Source organism: Anas acuta, chromosome 3, assembly GCF_963932015.1.
Source record: "Anas acuta chromosome 3, bAnaAcu1.1, whole genome shotgun sequence".
Lineage (NCBI taxonomy): Eukaryota > Metazoa > Chordata > Aves > Anseriformes > Anatidae > Anas > Anas acuta.
The window spans coordinates 79,545,224-79,566,009 of record NC_088981.1 but is presented as its reverse complement, the minus strand read 5'-3'; the positions used below and the strand labels follow the sequence as shown (position 1 = coordinate 79,566,009).

The following is a 20,786-nucleotide window of genomic DNA, read 5'->3' as shown; positions in this document are numbered from 1 at the left end:
TCTGCCACAGACCACCTCAGTCGGGTGTCTGACACAGGGTGTTAACTACGGTGTTGCCTCATGGAGCCATTTAGCTCCCAACAAACATTTAGTGCTTGTGAGGCATTTGTCAAAAAGCCACACTGGGGCTATACCTGTGGCTTTAGCTATTTAAACGTCTTTAAAAATCTGTCCCTTGAGATGATTTAACTCAGCAGGATTTAGGCTGTGAAGGCTCACATCATCAAAGGGACCAAAGTGTCAATCCATCTCTTTTCACGCCTAAGGACATAATAGTATCATGCCCCTCCCCAAGAGAGGGTACTGTAGAGAAATTTCCAAGCTCTCAGCACCCAAACTAGCTAGCTCTGGAAGCAGATGGAGTATAATTATAGCAGTGTCGAGCTGCACCTGAACTAATTAGCTCTGCTGAGAAACAGGGATTGAATTTAATAATGCATGTTCTGCCATACCAAAAAGGCTAGACTGCCTTTGAGACCCATGTGAGTGTCTCTGCATGGTGCTGTGCTGAACTCTGTGGATGTACTCTGAAAGTCAGCTTGGAGCTTTTTTCACCATAATCCACTGCACAATGCAGCTATCACCTTGTCCCAGCATTCAGGTACCATTGGCATAATTACTCCTCAGCTGTCACTTACCTCCTGACTATTAGTTTAGCATGTTAAGTTCTGCATATGCTCAAGATTTTGCCATCCAAACTCACCTAAATGTCGAGATCCATCTCAAGGACTGCCGTAACCTATTTCTAAAGCCTTGAAGGCTTCAAAATGAAACCCTCTTTGCTATGGGTCTGAAGTTACTGGCATGGTCAAAACATGCTTAAAGTGCTTGGTAGCTGGGAGAAAGGTAGTAGGTGCAGGTTCGGATCCTTGCTCTGGAGCAACGATACCTATCAGACCTGAGCATGAGCCCTTATTTAGATACATTTCCTAATAGCTATGATTAAAGCCAGTCTCTCTGGCCTCAGTCCTCTGCATATCAAATTATTTCTACAAAGGGGAGCAGCTCTCATGTTGGTGAGTGAGAGACTTTTCCCACTGCACAAGGAGTTGGGAGCTGGGATGCTGACACAGGGACTGGTTTGAGCTCAGGCTCCAGCTGTGGGTCAGGCAGAAGGAGCAGTTTGACCCCATCTCCCATGCTATCGGGGATAATTCCAAGGCTCTCGCTTCTCCTGGCCTACCACTGTTACTCTTTAAAAATGGATCTCCTGCATCATGCAAGTGAGTGATTTTATTTAAGTGCTTAATGGCCTCCCTGGACACATTCTGTAAAGCCTCGTTGCTCTCTAGGAAATGCAAAAGAAAATTGTACCCTTGAATTACTTGATGTCTTTTGAAAATTTTAGGCATGATTCATAATATTTGATGATTTTTTTAATAAGTAGCTCCTTTAGACAACTTCAATGAATCTGTGTGCTGTAGACAAAAATTACAACTACTGGATCAAGCATCCACACACTTCCAGAGCAAAGACTTTTTCTATTTATTTATTTGTTTGTTTGTTTTATTTCTTCAATTTTATAAAACACACAGTCTTCAATGTTTTGAGCTAAGGGAGATTTTCAGTAGGTAGAACTGGTGCATCTTACTGTTGCAGAGACAGGCATTTCTCTCATCAGAAACTCAAAATTACTTTGATTTTATTGCAGAATCATTCCTTTTCCTGCCATTCTACTGAGAGGATCTGAAATAAAATTTCTTAACTAGAAAGAGATCTGATTTACAAGGTTTGTAATAGTTGTGTAGAATTCAATTGCCTGTGGAGGAAACACGGGAATCATTATTTCCCCTCCTCTTCCTGTATTTGCTTTGCAATATATTTGGTTCAAATAATCCATTTCTGAAAATATCTCTTTGGTATGTGGGGGAGTGGAGGCATTATAAGCAATATTGCATTTGTAATAAGGGGAAAGGGAGAGCTGTGAAGAGGGGAAAGAGAATTCCCAAGTCTGAGATCTTCCCTCACACTTCTCCTGGCATGGCTTTGTGACAGACTACATCTCTTACAGTACAGAAAAATGGAACTGCAGCCTCTCCCTAAATAATTAAATGAATACTTAACTTTTAGGTTTAGAACTTACAGTATATTATAAAACAATTACATTTCCTTTGCATGAAAAGGCAAATTACCATTTAGCTTCCTTTGTCATCTGTATGTGTGAGTTTGGAGCAATTAGCATGAATATAGTGCAGGTGCAGTATCTCAGGAAATTGCAAGAAGCTGTGCTGTGGTTTTGTACTGTAGAGGGATGTCAAAGCCACTCTTTTCCAAGTCAAAAACTGGAGAGATTTGAGCATCTGAAATGTGATTTTTTAATCATAACAAACACCAATAGACGACTGTATAATAGGCATGAAATGAATGCTCTATTTTCTCACAGATTGTACTGCTACTTATTTAATTTAACTTGAGACTGCAAACTATTAAATTTTAGATTGTGAATTACCATTCTTTTTTGGACGGCTTTTTTTTTTTTTTTTTTTTTTTTTTTTTTTTTTTTTTAACAGCACTTATATTGTGGTAGCATTGATACTATCTCAAGACATCTTCCTACTCCAGTGGTACGAATTTTTACTTGTTCTTTAAGACAAACTACTTGGGAATTCCTAGGCCTGGAATTTTGTTTGGTATCATTTTGTTGTATCTAACTCTTAATGCAAAACCAGTCCTTGTACCTGACTCTGAGATTCATTTCATTTTTTTAAAGTGAAAATTCCTCATAAATTCAGGTGAGAATGGTAAGATAAATGCTGCCTAAAGCCAGACCTCACAGTGGGCATAAGTAGTGATGTAGTGATTTATTTATTTATTTATTTTTCTTTTTGGTAGGGTGATACCAATCCACATCTGCTGAGGATTTGACCCTTAGAGCTATCTGACCTGATAGTCATTTTTGCTGATGCTTCATTTATAAGAGCAGAACAGAGGGACATGAATGACCATGGTGATTATTCATACATGCTTTAATGCCCTTTTATTTTGCCACAGAGGCTTAAAGGAGACACTGTGGTAATGGCCCACAGGCTCCCCATTATATCCATGATGTGAAATCACTACTTAGAAGAATGATACTGATATGGAACATTTCCTTCCTTGGAGCAAAAAGGAGCAAATTAATCCTGGGGACTACAACACTAAAGGCAGTACATGCAAATGTTTGTGCATGGAAAAAAATCTGATGGCCACTATGGAATTTGTGATAGTCACGCAAATGAAATGACACACAGGCATGTCCAGTTTGGCTATAGGGAAGTGGCAAAAGGAGGAGGAAATGCAAGTATCAAATCTGAAAAACAGCCTGTGGCAAAAGAGAATTTTCAGGTTGTTGGCATGGTGAGTCATCTGCTCAGTGTTTCTATAAATATGACAACAGCAGCTACTGCCCCTTACTTTTAGCTGCATCAACACACACACTTCAATTGAGTGGGAGAAGGTAAAAGGGCTTACTCTGAAATAGAAATAGCAGTAGGAGGATATCACATGAAGCAAACTCCCGGAACAGGCAAGACTTGTGACAGGATAAAGATTATTTGTTCTGTAGCTAGCATCCCTAAAGACACAGTTGCTTGCTGGGGTGTTATATGAGAAAAAGATACATACTACTTTGGTGTTTTACTGTGTACTGCACGGATTTTTTCAGAGTGCAAGCTTTTAATCTTGACAAACAGGATGGTTTCAGCACTCATCTAAAATTTTAACGCTAATAGTTAGAAATATAATTTTTGTCATATTATCTTGGTCTGAGAAAAAACCTTTCTCTGCATTGGTTATGAGGTAAGAAAATTTGTGGGCTCTGTGGCACTAGAGAACCGTCAGTTCTGTCTCTAGGTTCTCTGCGTGGGTCTGTAGCTAATGTTGCAACACCTGTCCTATATTTCAAGTGTAGCAGGAGGCCTTTTGAGCAAACTATCATTTAGAGAAGAGCTAGAGATTGCGCAGTCCCCTGTGGCTCTGGGAAAATTTAATGGAGTTGGAGACTAATCCCCCTACCAATGCTCTGTGGAGCACAGGGAGCAAATTTCCTTACCTCAGAGGAAGAAGTCAAATGCTCTCCAAGGGGGAGCTTAGCCAATTTTTCTCTTTTCCTCCCTCTTGGGTAAAGTTTTCTAAGGGAATGACTGAGGATTGACCCTATGGAAATTAGAATTGGAGAAGACCCATTATAAAATTGATTTTATTTTCTTGTCATTGGAAAGTTGTTCCCTATAGCATGTTCTCTAATGATTTATCCGGGAGTTTCAAATGTTGTAAGTACCAGTGGTGCTGTATTTCCCTGACCTGTCTCACTGATGGATGGTACAGAGATGGAGATCACAAGATACAGCAGAGATGAAAAGAGAGATAGCCAAATAACATAAAGATGAAATTTCTTTTTTTTATGGTTTGAGTAAACTGCTAGGGAGAATCAGGAATGAGACCAGCAGCATTTGCAGTATATATGCTGGGTGATATACTAGTTTAGATCTAGGCTACATTTAAACACAGTGAAATTTGCCTCTGACACAAACCAACCACTTTTAAATTTACCTCTATTTAAATAACTTGAAATTTATTTTCCACACTTTTCTTGTAGTATGTCTGCACAATATCTGGGAGAAAAGCTTCTTATTTCTCTATTTGCCCCTTTTTCTCTTATTAACACCTCCCTCCATGGAGCACCCACCCACGCACACTTCTTGGGAAGCAGATGTGATGAGATGTGCTGAAGCACTATGAGATAAGATGCTCTTGAAGAATCTCTGATCTGTTGAGCAATATCTTATGAGATTTAAAACTCCAAAGGGTTTAATATAAGTAAACAAAACCTTTCAACATCTTACAGCTCCTGGGAAAAAAAAAAAACCTCTAAAACATTCCAAAATTCACTAACCATTTCTTACTGTCAGTGCTACCAGTGAATCTTGCTGTCCACTTGCCTCTTCTATTGTCTTAAGCAGCCACAGCAATATGCTATCTCTTCTGCTACTCATCCATACAACATAGGTGTGCAAGTGTATCCTTTTATTGACTTCTATATATGAGATTTGGTATTTGCTACTTTTTCTATTTGGTATTGGCACTGAGTTTTTGTATGTTGATAGCAAATACAGTTGTAAATTCAGTCTCTGTATTTCTCTTTTCATGGGGCACCTCTTTTTTTTTTCATTGCTTGTACTTTGTTTGTTCAAATTAAATATATATTTTTTTTCTTTTTAAAGAAGAACGAACTTTCAATAAAAGATTATAAATGATTTATCTGGTGATAAAACATGTAAATCTTTCCAGAAACTTCAGGAGGATTTTAATATTAATGAGGATCAAATATGGAAATATACACAACTTGAGAATAGTTTCTTGGAAACAGGAAGAACTGTGGAATCAGAATAGAAGTAATCCTTATTAGGACAAGTTTCTGATATTGATAAGACAGAAATACAGTATCTAAATTTTATTATATCTTGCTTAAATCTCTTCATTCTTTTGTGAATGGGTAGGAAAGAATGACAAGTCAGTTTTTAAAAATACACTGCTGGATTTAGATCCAGCAGACATTAGAGAAGAAGCTATAGGGAACAAGTTAGTAGTGACAAGGAAATAAAATCTGTTGTGTAATAAGTTCTTTTCAGTCCATATTTTATTTGTAAAAAAAAAAAGATATTTCTAGAAAATTAATATTTTTCTATTTTTAATACTTTAATAAGCATGGACATCTCTTCTCCTCTTGTGCCCTCAGAATAACTCTTTTTGTCTCCTAGCTCTTTTTGGTAAAACGAAGGCCTGGTACTTAGTATTCCTAACTTAATACAGCATACTAACTCAAATGAATGTTTAAGGTACTTAATTTTTTAATCTCCCTTTTACTCTTCCCTACGTATCACTGAAATCAGGCAATGTCCTTACTCAACATCAGAACAATAGAAATTAGAAGTTTGGAGAAAAATGACAAGAGAAAATCAATAGGTGACATGCAGGTTCATTTTTAAAACAGCAACACTCTGAGGTATCCTTTTTGATTTTTAGATTTATTTATTTTTTTGTTTTGTTATTGAAATTTTCCAGTTCATGTTGTGACAATTAAGGACGAGTGGGGAGCACAGGGATTTTAGGGTTCCTGCTTCACACCTAAATTTGTATACTCCACTTTGGCGTTATCTGAACTTCATTTTTACCACAGTTACATCCCACTTTCATATGACTAACCTTTACACATGCTCAGTGATCAATTAAACAGAGCTAGATGTGATTGGAAAGATTTGTTGTTGAAAAAAATTTACAAGATCAAGGTTTTAATAAAATAGGATAGGATGTTCAGATGATCCTCAAGGACTTAAGTTGTTTGCTGTGTGAAGTCCTGGGTACCCTCACAGAGAAATGCTCTGACTCCCAGAAGAATGGTTGCTCCACACAGCATCCACTTTTCAGGACTGTCTCTTCTTTCCAGACAGCTAGAAATCCTCAAAGATTTAGGAGAGTGGAATAGGTGGTGCACAGCCCAGAGAGTCCAGATTATTTTTCTAACACTTTCTTCTAATACCCTTTTTTCGGTCTTAACATTATCATTTTGAAAGAGATTTCAAATTTGCCCAGTATGATGATTTTTGAAGTCTGCATATGACACTCACTCGTGCTGTGCTCTAAGATAATTTCAGAAAATGCCCTGCCCCCGTTTATTATTTGGCATGCAGGTTTCTTTCACTTGCTGTGTTCTGGGACATGCTCTCAGCTAACCAGTGAAAACCTCTGCAGGATGTTTTGCTCATTAGAGAGGCATTTTGATGTTAAAGAAATCGTTTCCTTTTTATTTTAAAATGTCTTATTGGATAAATAGTATACACATTTTCCTGAGATGTGTTTTGAGGTAAGCTGCTTGGAAAATTAACAGAGCCTTCAGATCTCTGAAATTAATGGGAAAGTTCAGTGAAATTTGGATTAGACTCTGATGATAAAGCAATCTGAAACAGAAACATCATTAAAAGATACGGGTAATGGAAGTGTGAGTTTATTTGTCTGAAAAACAGATTGTGAGGTAATAAATAATGAATTATTGTTAAGAAGTACATCTGTCTCTAAAGGGAAAAATGTCTTGCTGAATGCATCATACATCTGTACTGATGAAATTATTAAAATAAGTACCTTTGAGATAAGAGGATGAACTATAAAGAAGACCAAATGAACAGAGGTCTAGGGGGCTTTTATGCTAATTAATTGACGGACATACAGCGAAGAGACAAATTGTTAATATATGCTAAACACACAAAATCTAAAAGACCATCTGATACATTGTCAGAGACAAAACAGGTCTGTTTAATTAAAGGCTGTAATATTGCATGTATGCTTGCAGGCAGAGATAAGGTAGCTAATCTAGCTTTCCTGAGGTGCACTCTGTCTTTTTAGTGCTTAAATTTCAACCTTAAGTTTCTCCTAATGCTGCTGTTTGTATGGGATTGTTCCTTGTTTTCTGGCATATAACCGGTTCCCCGAGAGAGAGATACACCTCCAAATAATGACTGCTTGTCAGGAAGATATTTTTTTTCCTGCCTGCCTTTAATGCAGACCCTTATTTTACAGGCAGGTTTCTCAAGGCTCGTGCTGTCTTATTTTTAATGGCTAAAAAATAAAAGGGAGGAAAATACTGACACACAGCCGTTCCAGACGAGAATGGAACAAGAGCTCATTTGAATAACCACCCTACGGATCTGTCACGCTGAGCTGGAGACATGCCTCAGCAACCTCCAGCAGGCTCAAAATCAAGCCCTCGGATGAGGAACGGGACGAAGGAGTGCCTGCAGCCCGCGCGTGCTTTGGATCCGCTTGCTGAAATGCGGCTGCTCGGGAGAGAGCTGAGTGCAGCCTTGCAGAGGAATTTAATTCACTGTATTACACAGAAACATATGGCTGGAAGCCTACAGGAAAATAGCGGAGGAGGGATTTTGCAGCGATAACATAAACCTTATTCTGCATGAAGTAAAATCAATATTCATTCTTAAAGCAACTTTCCAGGCTCTGGAAACCATATATTGTTTGATTTCACCAAGTTCGGGGTCTTTGCCTCCATTCCCTCACTGGTACACAGTTGTTCTTTAGAAAGAAACTGCATTTTAATGCAATTATGGAATCATAGAATGGCTCAGGTTGTAAGGGACCTTAAAGATCATCTAGTTCCAACCCCCCTGCAATTGGCAGGGATATCACCCACTAGATCAGGCTGGCCAAGGTCCCATCAAGCCTGGCTTTGAGCACCTCCAGGGATGGGGCATCCAAAATTTCTTGTCAGTCTCTTCCAGTATCTCTCTACCCTTACTGTGAAGAATTTCCTCTTAATGTCTAGTCTAAAACTATCCTCTTTTAGTTTAATACCATTCCCCCTTGTCCCATCATTATTTACCTGAGTAAAGAGTCCTTCTCCATCTTTTCTATAAGACCAACCTCACTGAAAGGCCACAATGAGGTCTCCCTGGAGCCTTCTCTTCTCCAGCCCTCTAAGCCTTTAGGAGAGGTGCTCCAGCCCTCTGATCATCTTTGTAGCCCTCCTCTGGACTTGCTCTAGCAGCTCTACATCTTTCTTGTGCTGGGGTCCACAAACTGGATGCAGCACTCCAAGTGGGGCCTCACAAGGGCGGAGCAGAGAGAGATAATCACCTCCTTTGATCTGCTGGTCACTCCTCTGTTGATGCAGCCCAGGATGCAGTTAGCCTTCTGGGCTACAAGCATGCACTGCTGGCTCATGTAAATCTTTTTGTCCACCAGAACTGCCAAGTCCTTCTCTGCAGGTTTGGTCTCAATGTGTTCTTCTCCCATCTTCTCCCAGTCTGTCCTCATGTCTGGGATTTCCCTGACCCAGGTGTAGCACTTTGCACTTGGACTTGTTGAACCTCATTAGGTTCACATGGGCCCACTTCTCCAGCCTATCCTGGTCCCTTTGAATGTCAGCTCTTCTTTCTGTTGAAAGTTCTGCAAACTTTCTAAGGGTGTACTCAATCCCATCTATTTTCCAAGTGTTGTCATGTTTGTAGACTACAGTATCTGAATTTTGCTCCTAATCATTGCCTGTATAAAACTGCAGTGAGAGACACCTGCCCAATGGAAATTCAACTGCCATAAATTTGAAGCAAACCTGGCATGATGTGTGCCTCCCTTATAAAGCTTTCACTTTTTTTTTTTTTTCAGTTCAGTAGGCAACAGGAGGCCCAAAAGAGGCATACTACAATCTTTGAAGTGGTAAGCCTGTAATGACTGGTGTTCTGACAGATACGAGTAGTGCGAAAGGTACAAGTATCACCATAATTAATTTCTTACTCTTCTTTTAAATGCCCAGATCTCAAAAAGCACCCATGCTGTATCAGTTGTTGGCAACAAAGCCAATGAGGGAACCCCCAGGTTGGTCCCATGGAGGAGCTCATTTTCACTAGCAGGCCTCTGAGCTGCATGCAGCCATGGGTGGTCACTACCAGCGAATCTGAACTGGCCCAACTGTCTTTGTGCTGGAACTATAGGCACTTTCCCAAACAGATTAGAACTGATTAGCAACAAATTATTGAGCATAAAATGAGTTTCTTGGCATTTAGCCACTGAAAACATAGAGTAAATAGATATCTACAGGAAAAGCAGAATGAGTATCCATGAATGAGTAAAACAGTTGTATGCATTAGTTGTTGCAGATTATTTCTCACTCAGAGTAAAAGTGGTTGTTACCAGTTAAATAGAGCACCTCTGTCCATTACAGGAAGCAAATTGTTGTGTAGAAACAGGAGCTCTTAAAATGTTGCTTTATTCTTCTGTGGCCTCTGCTATGAAACAGAACTCTTGCTTTGTTTCACTTATGTTAGTATAAGGTTGTGAGACTTAACTAGGAGAAGGAAGTAGCCTGCTCAACCCTTCAGCCATTTTTTTTAAAATTATTCTAAGTAGTCTGTTGGTAGGTGCAATGTCCCCACAGCTAACAGGAATATTATCACATTGATTGTCTAACTACAGGGCATGCTGCAATAGCAGGCATTGAGAGACTTATATATATGATAGATTTGATAAAAACTGTTTCTTTAGTGGGCTGAAATGCTTGTTTTTGCACATAAGATCTGATGTTTCTTACTAGCAGTCATCACCTTGGCTACACATGAAAATTAATTTGCCAGCTGTCTTATGATAAACATCTGAAAAAAGAATACATAAAAATATAAATCCTATCCTTCCAGCATTTGCTTACCAGACGAGATTTTGACTTTTTTTTTTTTTTTTCTTTTAAATAAAAAGAAAGCCACCTACAAATATTTTTAACTTTTGCTAGGAAACAAAACAATAAAATAAACAAGAGACCAGTTTTTCTTTTATTTTTTTTTTTTCTGTGATGAATGGAAAGGTAGACATTTATATCCTGTTTCTGTGTCTGTGTGTCTGCAGAGCTTGCAAGCTGGTAGATAAAAAGAGGGGAAGAAGGCTATTGAAAATTTGATTTAATTTGATTTGTTAAATAATCTTGCTTTTCCTATTGTCTGTAGAAGGGAAAATATTTTATAAAAATTGGAGTAATTAAAATTTCTGTAAAAACAAGATCTCAAAAGATTTTATTTTTTTTTTGTAATGGACCAAATTTTCCAGGATACATTCCTCTGTGGCCTCGAATTATTTACAATTTTTTTATTGTCTTCCATTTTACCATTCTGTATTTTCTTTACTTCCCTTATGCATCCATATTCTCTTACATATATTTACTCATCTCTGCTTCTTCTCTGTATGCAATTTTCCACTTTCCTTTATCCACATTCCTTTTTTCCCCCCTCTTTTTATTTATTTATTTATTTATTTTGGTTTGAAGCTGCTCAGAAAAGTGTGTCAGTAGTATTAACTTGCATCTTAAAAACAGCCTCCCAATGTCTACTTCTTAAAAAGTAATGGACTAATGAGGAAAAGATGCATGACTTCAGCTTTTTATTTGTTTCCAGGCTTGCTGTGAATCTTAGGTCATGTGATACTTCTGGGTATGCTGGCTATACTGGGAGATTCACAATGGACGGTTTTAGTAGTGGTATGATGTTTCCAAACATACACATACATTGCAGGTGTGTAATCCTGTTTTTACAGTGGCTTCTTGAAGGGTTATAAAGAGCATCCATGTTGTGGCAATGTACCAGCATTCAGACATCACTGAGGTATTCAGACATCAATGGTTAGCCCTTGTTTGCCTTTAAGTGAATCCATTTCAGGCAATTTGCCATCCTGTTTCCAGCAATATTAAATATACAGCTCTGCACTGATCTCTTAGTGTAGGAGAATGTCTGCACTGAGCAGGTTTTTCATTGAAGATTTTTTTCACCCTTCAGCCTTGTGTGGCTCTTTAACGATCTGCTATACACTGCCTCTTTCTCTAATCTTCTGAGAGAGTCAGTAGGCACAAACTGTACTGAGAAAATTATACTATACCACACTCTGAAACTGTGAGTTTGATTCCAACATGTCTGGTGGGACTGCTGCTAAAAGTCAGCATCTAAAGAAGCATCTCATTTGAATTCTGGGTGTACACGTGAGTTAATACGAATGTGCTCGGAGACTGAAGGCTGATGTATCAAAGACACCGTTCAACACCACCGCAGGAGTGTTCCTAATAGTGAGACCATTTTTTCCTTTCACTTCTGTCAAATTTATCAATGTCTGATGTCATTCTTTCTGAAAGAGAAAGCCTATTAATATGTATAAAGTAAAAAAAAAAAGTTCATCCCTATGCATTAACATTTACTCATGGCAATTATGTCTGCACTTATTAAATTCGTATACTCCCCCCCTTCTTTTTTCTTTCTGTTCCAACCCCTACAGAAAATGACATCTATGAATTTTTATGAATCTGTGTGTATGTGCGAGTGTGCATACCCCGTACATATATTTATATGTGTATGTGTGTATATATACATATATATACACACCTCTCTCTCTACGTCTCTCCCTTTGGTACTAATACATTCTTCAGTACTAATGACTGAATAATTTTACCCACTTTTTGTATCTTACTGCTAGAACGTTTTCTAAGAAAACTAATGACAGCTTACCTGGAGCTAGGCTGAGCTATTAGGCAGGCACATAACTGCATTGCTCCAGGAAGTACACAAGGAAGGAATTGGGCCTGTGAGCAGCATAGTTTGTCTTGCCTCTCCCTCCTCATTTGTGCAAGGAAGAGGTAATTTATACTTCTCCATTTTCATGCGCTGCCTTCTGGTGCAGCTTAATTTTCCTGTGCAGTGGGCCAGAGTGTAAAAGAAGGAGATGAACAGCTCCCACCTCTTGCCATCTCCCTAGTCCCTGCAGGCCTCCTCTCCCACCCTGCTGGGTAGCCCCTGGGGGCACCTGTGTGGCAGGCTGTGCTGGAGGAGTGACGATCCTATAAATACTACCTGTGAGTGGAGAAAGCCATGAGACTAAATGCTCTGTGTCTTCTTTCACAAAAAGTTTGCCTGTCTGTGTTGGCTTAATTTCACACCAAGAGAGCCAGTGTTCAGACCCTGACTACTGCTGCTTGGTCCTGGGAGGGAGGGCTATGGACACAGTAGTGGGTCGTAGGCATGTGTGCGCTATCTTGTGCCCCTGGAATATGTGCTATCTTTATCCTCACCTTCAAAAAAAGAGGATTTTGTGCCACAAGCTGGGATTTGCACTGATTTTGGTGAAAACAATCACTTGTGTTAGGGAACTGTCTTCTTCTTGGGGCTCCTGGCTGGAGTTGAGACAATCTCAGAGTATAAAGTGAGATTTTGCTGACTGGTATGGAAGACAGCACTTGGATGAGCCTTCTCAGGAAGGGGCTGTGACTCCATTTCAAAGCTTTGGTTTGACACAGCCTGCATCCACTCATATTCAGCAGGACCAGAGAAATTCTGAGGAGCCAGAGCAAGCAAATGAGAAGGTGCTGGTGAAAAGATAGAGAAGACATTGTATTTTAATATTGGAATATTCTTCACACTCCTCCTCCTGCAGAGGTGTTTATAATACAATTAAATCCCACCCCCTTTCAGATCTGCACTGGGACCAGAAACCTGGTCCCTAGAAAAAAAGAAAAGAAATTAAATAAAAATAAATGTAAAAATAAAAATAAAAATCTGCCAATAATTTTAAACTGCAAACTTTAGTTTCAGGGCTGCAACTGCCTTCTGCCCTTTGACTGGACAGAGTAGAATGAGAAAGACCAGGGAAACTGGGAGTATTTCAGGGAGTAAATTCAACATTATTGGCTCAGCTGGATCAAAAGAGATCTGTTATTGCAGTAATCACTGTCGTACCCAAAGGCTACGATCAGAATTGGAAGGATGCTGCTTTGATGTTTTCCTAAAATAAATACAAACATTTCTCACTCTTTTAAGCTGAGTCAACAAAAGAGCAACTAACTGCTTTGTTAGCCAAAAGGCCCCCAGCACTACTTTGGTTGCTTTTTCTTCTGCCATGGCTTAAATAATCATTTAAACATTGTCTTCCTTTGTTCTCTTAGTGCATTCTTATAAGGCAGAACAGAGCAGGAAAGCAAGACCTATGGCTCTAAACATAAGGCTTTGGTACCTGTTGACTTGTGTTCATTCCCCTCCTTGTTACACCCTTTGATTTGCAGTTGTTCACAGTGAAATGTGCAGCAGTCCTGCCTGGCAGGAAGCTAGTCAGTGTGGACTGCCGTGTCCCTAGACATCACCTCATCGGCCTCAGGACAGCCACGCTTCTCTGAGGTCTGTGTGCTAGTGATCACTAAGCTACCTTGCCATGTCCTGTTGGCTTTCAGGGATTCATCAAGTGAGATATTTCAATCCAGTGGTCAACTGTCATCAATAATAGATTTACTATGGTCAAAATACATGTGTTTTCTCTAAAGAAGCACTGTCTATGTGTTTCTGTTCACACGACTAACCACAATGCAATTAACTTCTACTGTGATGCAGATCTGTGCAGTCATACAGCTGCTGAAGCCCCTCCAAACTGGATGATTTACAAGTCCTGTGTTCTACTAGTCCATCCCATTCAGAAGAAATGCATAACCTAGCCATTTTCTTACTGGCATTAAAAGGTATAATTAGTCAATGAAGGGACAAGTTAATATTCTCCACACGTATGTTCCAAACATCAGAATAATATGCTTTCTCATGGCTGGTATCTTTTGTGGTTTAGCTAAAAAGGAAACTGGCAGGACAACCACGGAGTACACCATGGGATCTCTCCACAGATCTGGGGCAGTTATTATCTCTGCTGCAGAGAAGTATTTTCTCTGCTGGAAGAGTCTTCTAAATAAATGAAAAAGTTACTAGGGAGTAAAAGTTTTCTTTCTGTGGTTTAGAAAACTTTCTTGTCTTATTTCAAAGACTTAAGTAGCATGGGGAAATCCCCTAGCAGCCATAGGCCCTGGGAATTCAATTGTCTCCATCTGTTCTCTATTCCCTAAGCAACATAGCATGAAACCTACTATCATTTATTTCTCTAAGCAGGCTCCTGTGGAAAGAGGGAGCCTTGATTAGTGTATGTACATATGGTTGCATGTCCACATTTGGAAACCCAGCCACTGACAGAAATGTCAGCTTGATGCTCATTGCCATTCTCAAGCTCTCTGCACTGTATGTGAAAAGGTAACACTTCCACTGTGAAGGGCAAGCCATGTGGGAAACAAGGATTGAGATATTCTTACCAGATACTAAACCAATTCATTTGCTTTACAGTTCTCAAAACAGTTTCTCTTGTAATAAAGGACTGACCTGGGTTCAGCAAATTTGTGGCTCTTGTGTATCGTCAGATGATCCAGAATTTTATCCAGCAGATGCATTCTTCTTAGCAATACCTTCCTTTCTTGAACTATTTCAGTGATTTCAGTGCTGTTTATAAAGCAATAGTACATATTTTTATATTTCTTAATCTTAGTTCCGAGCTGTTATTTTCTCACTGAAATTTTCCTTTTTTTTTTTTTTTTTTTTCCCTCAGCTGTTTTTCTCATTGGAATATTCTTTGTTATCCAGAAAATGCCATTTGAAAATGAGTTTCTCTGATCTTTCATCTTACTGGTGAGTAACTAGAAGTGAGACTTTTCACTTTTCTCTACGTTTTCTGTTTGAAGCTGCCATGAACTTAATGTAGGTTTTCATCCCAGGCTGTTTTGTCTATGTCTACATGCTAATGTTTCATTTCACTTCATAAGCTATCATTTTTGCTATAGCAGAGATCCTTCTGTGAGACTGAATTTCAAGAGAGTTGGCCTTGCTTAAGTCATTGTAGGATCATTTTGTAGCTGGCTGAGACCATTTGGTACAATGATGGGTTAATTTTAAGATTTGATACTTGTTTAGGAAAAGATTTGCAAGATATGTCTGTATCCTACGTTCCTTATTCACTAGACTACTCTTTTTCATTCACCTTTGAAATGCCTGTAATATGGTCCATGTGTGCAGATTATGTTTTACGGATCAAGTGAATTGGCAAGTTACATTGGCTGGCTACAAAATTCAGTTCCTTTAAGTGTAGGGCTGCATCTTTCGTTCCAGTGCAGAAAGGGGAAATTTATAACAGACGTCAGTAGGTTTGAAATACTGCAGGACAGTTACTTTTAATCAATGGTGTCTTAATAATGAAGAGTTTCTAAAAGAGCATTGTGCCAGAATTTCAGAATCAATGTCTGGACACTGGCTGGCCTCATGTTTGCTTAATTAACTTTTTTTTCTTTTTTTTTTTTTTTTTTTTTTTTTAGGGACATGACCGAGCTATGAAAAGTAAACTTCAAGATCTTTGGGATATGAGCATTTGAAGTTGTTTTGTACAAAGACTTTTGAAGGAACCAGTGTGTGAATTTTTAAATTAGTAAATGTTATTATTTATTCTAACTTTGATCAAGAACAGGATTTCCAGATGGGACAAATTGATTATAGTTTTCATCTGCACGTCTGTAAATCAATATATATTAAAAAAATTGTCTAATATATTTTCTTATAGCAGTTTTGATTTTAAAAGTTCAAATCAAACATTGCAGTATTCTAAGCAAAGAAAAATAGGTAAGATTGTTTTCAGCTAAATCCTGTTTTCAGCTAAATCCTGTTTTCAGCTAAAATTTAACTAAAATGGCAGTGATGCTTATAATGCATCACTTGTGTCTATGAGCTTGTTAGCAGAAGTATGGCTGGGGAGCTTAGAGAGAACTTTCTGTAGGGGTTTTGAAACAAATGATTGTGGAAATTTCTGTTTCTTCTTTCCATCTGTTACTTCTCTTTATTTTTTAGTGACAATCTAGCAACCTTTTCCAGAATGAAAAGCAACATATGCACGATCATCATCATCAGAATTGTAGTGTTTTTGATCCCTAAGAGTTGAAGAGGAGCCCACTGTGCTAAACACTATACAAATGTAGCATATAAGTGTAGCTCTAGAAGGAGCATCCTGACATGCTGCAGTCAAGCTAGGATAGGGACACCTGAAATGATATAATAGCTCTGCTGTCATCAGCTAATGTCATTTTCTGACAGAATGATGTGACTGTCAGTTACCGTGAGAAGATTCACCACAACCTGTTATGGATCTTCAAGTCAGTAGCAAAACTATTTTCTTATGATGCTAACCTGTTTCTTGATTGTCTGTCCTCTCTCCCTCAAAATTTGCACCAAATTTTTGAAAGAATATGGCAAGATAAAAATTATGTGGAAGGATTGTTCTAGTAATAGCTTGAAATATATTTTAATGATTCTTTTCATTTGCTGAATATTATTTCAGGTAAAATCTCATTCCAGACACATACAGTTCTTCTGTTAATGTCACTGCTGTGTTAAAGCAACTTCTCATAACAAGTTATTATTTTATGAAGGTAGCTTCATAACAGAAGATTTTTTTTATTTTTTTTGTTGTTGTTTTTCAGTTGGTTAAATTATATCACAGAATCACAGAATCACAGAATCACAGAATTTCTAGGTTGGAAGAGACCTCAAGATCATCTAGTCCAACCTCTGACCTAACACTAACAGTCCCCACTAAACCATATCCCTAGGCTCTATATCTAAACGTCTTTTAAAGACTTCCAGGGATGGTGACTCCACCACTTCCCTGGGCAGCCCATTCCAATGTCTAACAACCCTTTCGGTAAAGAAGTTCTTCCTAAGATCCAACCTAAAACTCCCCTGGTGCAACTTAAGCCCATTCCCCCTCGTCCTGTCACCAGGCACATGGGAGAACAGACCAAAAATTATCAAAATATCAAAAATATCAAAATACCAAAATATCAAAATACCAAAAAATATCAGTTTCTGCATTTGATAGTTAGTAGATAGAAGTCTTTTATTTGTCTGCAGTTCTAGATAACTGCATTATTTATGAAAGTAAGCATTTCTCCTTATAATGTAGCAGGAAATAATCTGCACAATCCCCAGCTTCTTGCAGAAATCAAAACATGATTCATTTCCTTTTTGCAGGTTTTGATGGTGTAAGAAAATAAGCTGCTCATTCAAAATGCAGCCTCTGAGGCCAGAGACAAATGAATTTGTTCCAGAATCTGCTCTTCCTCTCAGAGAGGCTGATGCTCAGGGGCTGATGCTAAAGGAAGGTGCTTGGGTCCTAGGGCCTAGGATGTAGAATGTGGCTTTTTTTTTTTTTTTTTTTTTTTTCCATGGTGGAACAACAACACAGAAGGAGGATATTTTTATAAGTAAGAGTACTTGCCTCATTCTCATGTCACCGATCAGTGACATGCATTTATGTATACTATTTAAAGCTGTGTTAAATGCATAAATGTGTGTAGTCTGTGACACTCAGCTCAACAGATACTAAAAGATCCCAGCCTGTGGTAATCATTTAACTTGCTCTTTAAGACATTTGCAACTGCTTCACATTTTCTATTCCTTTTTAGTATGTGAGATAAAAGGAGGATTGTGGTGACAGCTCAGAGGGCTACCCCTTCCCTTTCCTCCTGCTATTTTTGAAGAAGGACTGGTTATTTTTATTATTATCTTATACCAGTCCTGAGTTGAAAGCATTTGTAGCTATTTAAGTGCTTAAGGAAGATCTGCTTCTTACCTTAGGGTAACACAGTAAATTCTTCCATGTGTTGACTGCATCAGTTATCCCTACAAGCTTTTCACTTGCCTGAGGGGTATTTAGTCAGACGGATTCTCTTCATTCAAGAGAAATCTCCAGTGAAGGTCAGCCAGACCAGCAACACTTACTCAAGAACAGGGTGATGGGTGTGCATGTGTGAATGGGAGGTCAGTGACATGGTGCTGAGGAAAGAAAGTGAGGGTATATCTTTCCTTTTCAGCTCCTGCATGAGAGCAGCCCTGGTTTCAAAACAGAAGAACTGGGATTTGCTTGCTCTGCCATCTGTACTCCAAGCAGCAGCAAAAATGAGGTCCTTCCCAAAACATGAATTGAAACTTTCCTTCTCCAGACCTTTAAAGCATTATCTTTGCATATTTGTAAGGAAACAGTAGACTAGTTTATGCGATAGAGGATGAAGTGTTTAGTGGGTTCATTCAAGCACTGTGACACAGAACAATAGTTTGCTATTCAGCAGTTCTCTACAGGCTGTGTATCCCTCAGGATTGCATCCAAATTTCACTCTCATAAGATTTGTTTTCTCTTCCCTGAACAAGGCATCACATTCAGCTGGAAGGTGGGCATCAGCTGTTCTCTACCAACTGTACAGTACTGATATGTACAGTTGTGAAGTGGGGAGCAGGCTTCAGAGGTGGAGATGTGAGCTTGATTTCTGGGGGATGGAATTTGATTTGGGGAAAAAAAATGTGCAAATCGAACAAGTCACATTTAACATATGAGACCTGACTTTCCCTTTGGCCTCTGGCTCCTACAAAGGCTCTTATTAACCACTAAGCTCAATATTCAAATGTCAGTCCTTCCCTTACTACTAATTCACTTTAACAGGGATTTATATATGAGTTGTCTCACTGGGATCAAAAGAGTTATCTACCTGCATGCAGTCATGCATACGCATTTGCAGGATCAGGCCCTTAAGGCACACAGAGGATTTTGTTGGCCTACATGTTGCTAAATCACAATCTGATGTGAATTAAGGAAAGTGAAGAGAAGCATATGGTTACATGGCAAGAGTGCTGCAGAATGGTTTAAAGTGTTAAAGGTTTAAATCACACAAAAGCTATAAAAATCAACTTTGTTTATGGAGCAGTACAGAGACCTATTGTACTTTGTATCGATCAATTCATTGAACACCTGATTCAAAATGTTCAATTGAAAGCTGGGTAAAAGTTCTAAATTGAACAATCTAAATAACCTATGAACCCGACAGTCATAAATCAATGCCAATGTTACACATAGTTAACCCTAACCAGTTAGCAAGTTGTCCCAATTATTAGCTGTGTAACCTGGTTAGGAGTTTACCCTTTCAAAGGTGTATTAATACAGAAGACCTTTCTGTGCTGAAAGTTCCTCAGTGAACTGAATACTAAGCTCAGTAAAGCCTCTATTCCCTGCTTCAGTGCCAGGTAAACCTTGCTTGAATAGTGGTGTGGAAAAGAGAGAGTTGAAATTAAGAACCAGGGATAAAAAAAGACACTCTGTCAACTTCAGGGATTGAAGTGCTGCTGCAAAAGATGTAGGATCCACTTTTCAAAAGTGCTTTATTCTGCATGGAGGATTATTCACATCTGTATGGTCTCTTATAAAAAAAACTCTCTCTCTCTGGAGACTCAGAAAGAAAGTATTTTGCTGTCCTATCTTGTCTTATACATTCCTGGCTATGTTTGCCTTTCTTTACCTCCTAAGGACAAAATACTTTTTTTTTTTTTTTAATTATTATTATTATTATTATTTAAAGGGATACTCACAGGAAATTTCATTTTCAGTTAAACCATTTTGCTTGGCATTAATTTCATTACATGCCTCTAGTTCTTTGTTAAATGAATCCTCCGTTAGCTTTTATATTATTTTATCCCTTCAGCTCAGGCTGAAAGGGCTGTAATTGCCTGGGTTGCAAATAAACTTTAAAAAACATATTGGAGCAAAGTTGGCTTTTTTTTTTTTTTTTTCCCCGTCTGTTGGAATTTCTCCAGTGTTCCCATAATTAGCAAAAAGTACTATTCATGGTTTTGTAATTTCTTCAGCCAACTTTTTTACAGCTTTTTGTTGCAAATTATCCAGATCTGTGGACTTGATTTGCTATTTAACATTCTCCTGATTTACTTCTAGAATGTACAACAGTGCATTGACTTCTTATGAACAGATTTTATCTGCCTTTTTTTCTTTCTCTTTCTCTCCCTCTCTCTTTTTTTTTTTTTTCCCAGACATCAGATTTATTTACAGAACATACAGATTTTTGCATGTGTTCTTGATATGGCTACACTTCCATGATGTCAAAACCCCAAATCTTTCTTGTTATCCTTAACTCTGATGAACAAAAATAATTTCTTGATTCCATCCTCATCAATTTTTCTGTAGTTATTATCTTTGGTCTAATACTCATGACTGGTAATAAATGCCTTTTTTACAGTTATTATAACTTGCATAGCTGTTTTCATTTCTATCCAAGTCAACATTTAGGTTAGCCCAGCTACATTTTTTCTTATTCTTCTTCTTTTCCTTCTTTTCCTTCTTCATCTTTTTTTTTTTTTTTAAATTTATTTTTATGTATTTTATCCCAAACTGGTAAAATGTTTTTAAACACTTTCCAGTTATTTTCCACATTTCCTGTTTAACTTCTTTCTCTCAACTGATTTAGCTCATAATTGTTTTCAGCTTTGCAAAATTAGCTCCTCCAATCCATCAAGAATACATATTACTGGTCTGGACTTAATTCTGATTATATATAACAAACAGAGACAAATCACAATCACTTTTATCTAAGTTGC

General features: G+C 38.2%; 1 long non-coding RNA gene across 1 annotated transcript; it reads left to right on the top strand.

The window, feature by feature from the left end:
* Nucleotides 1-465: 465 nt before the first annotated feature.
* LOC137853055 (uncharacterized) lies at nt 466-15,861 on the top strand. The gene is made up of 3 exons (XR_011094199.1): nt 466-601; nt 14,917-14,996; nt 15,677-15,861. It is a non-coding gene; the product is annotated as an uncharacterized lncRNA (long non-coding RNA).
* Nucleotides 15,862-20,786: the final 4,925 nt, after the last annotated feature.